General features: G+C 40.3%; 1 long non-coding RNA gene across 1 annotated transcript in view; it reads left to right on the forward strand.

Moving 5' to 3' along the window:
• LOC106455923 (uncharacterized) overlaps positions 1 to 503 on the forward strand; it is a 6,300-nt gene extending 5,797 nt beyond the window's left edge. Inside the window, exon 3 of the long non-coding RNA XR_001290588.1 lies at positions 373 to 503. This is a non-coding gene — a long non-coding RNA (uncharacterized LOC106455923). The remainder of the gene's footprint in view (positions 1 to 372) is intronic.
• The last annotated feature ends 973 nt before the right edge of the window (positions 504 to 1,476 follow it).

Raw genomic sequence — 1,476 nt, forward strand, 5'->3', positions numbered from 1 at the left:
GTAGAGGGGGGTTAAACATACAAGAAAATGGTTTAGAAATAAGCATTAGACAAGTTTTACACTAAATATACCATATTATGTCATTAGGACTCAAATGGCACCGAATAGTAAGAATGACCCATTTGGTAATTGTAACAAATTAGGGTTTTTCATGCAGTGCATAAAAAACTTCGTGGAAAACACAGTGACTTTTTCTAACACCGCACTGTGTTGCTGTTATGTGGCTGTTGCTTCCTCTCTGCTCACTGACGTTAATTGATATTAACTGCGCTGGTGAGTAGCAGCTGGTAGATGCACTTGATTGCTTCGGCTGGCTGCTGAAGCCTCGCCCACCTGACTGTCCCAGCCCTCAGAACTGTGTTTTTTCCACAGCTGTCTGCAGAGCACAAGTGGACATCTCTGTCTTCGGCTGGACCTTTTACTGCGACTGTTTTAGAAACGAGCGCGTTTACGTCACAAACAGCAGGAGGAAAGTATTTGCTGGACCAACGTCAGTGTTTTAAGAGGTAGGAATTTATTCCATGTGTTTTATGAAGGTTAAGATGACGCATCAGAATCTTTGATCGAAATTAGCCTTTTTCATAGATCGTAGTGTCTCCACATGGTGGGTCTTTTCCATTTTATTCCCCGTCAGAGTAATATCTGAAAAAAAAGAGAGATTTTATTTGCCCACACAACAACAAAAATATCTTTCAAAGTTTTTTTCAAGTTATAATATTTCCATTTATATCTTTAAGGATGATTGCTTTTCTTTTCTTTTGTTTTTATTCTGATATTTTGAAAATGACCTCAGATTAAGTCTTTCAGATATATCTTAATCACTTTATGTTGTATTCAGGCTGGCTATATTTTAATGAAAGTTACGTGTCAGTATAACGATCATGTTCAAATTAAATCTCTGATTTAGCTGTGAATAGGTACAAAGATGGTGTCCTGTGGTCTACGCAGTGTCCAGATGGAACCAGGTAAAACATCACTTAACAAATACAATTTCATAGGAGATGGGGGAAGAGCTCAGGAGGTAGAGCAGGTTGCTTACCAATTTGGAGGTTCGACCCCCGTCTGTTCCAGTCTGCATGCCAAATATCCTTGGGCCATGTACCAACCCCAAGTTGCTTTCTGATGCATCTATTGGCGCATGATTGCCTGTGCACTTCCATAGAAAGAGTATAGAAAAAAGTGCTTGTGCAAATGGGTGAATGAGACAAGTTGTGTAAAGTGCTTTGAGATAGAGTAGAAAAGTGCTGTATAAGAACCAGACCATTTAACTGGTTTGACCAAGTTAAGATGTGTTGTAAATTTGGATGTTTCTGTTTGACTGTCAGTTCCTCTGAAGAGCATTGAGGTGGAGCTGGAGGTGAGGGACCATGTGGCTACAGTGGTCTCCACTCTGAACTATGAGAACAAGGAGGACAAACCATTAGAGGCTGTTTTTGTCTTCCCTCTGCCTGGAGATGCTGCTGTCTGTCATTTCAG

The sequence above is a fragment of the Pundamilia nyererei genome, unplaced genomic scaffold (assembly GCF_000239375.1).
Source record: "Pundamilia nyererei isolate P.nyererei 1_Seehausen unplaced genomic scaffold, PunNye1.0 scaffold00272, whole genome shotgun sequence".
Classification (NCBI taxonomy): Eukaryota; Metazoa; Chordata; class Actinopteri; order Cichliformes; family Cichlidae; genus Pundamilia; species Pundamilia nyererei.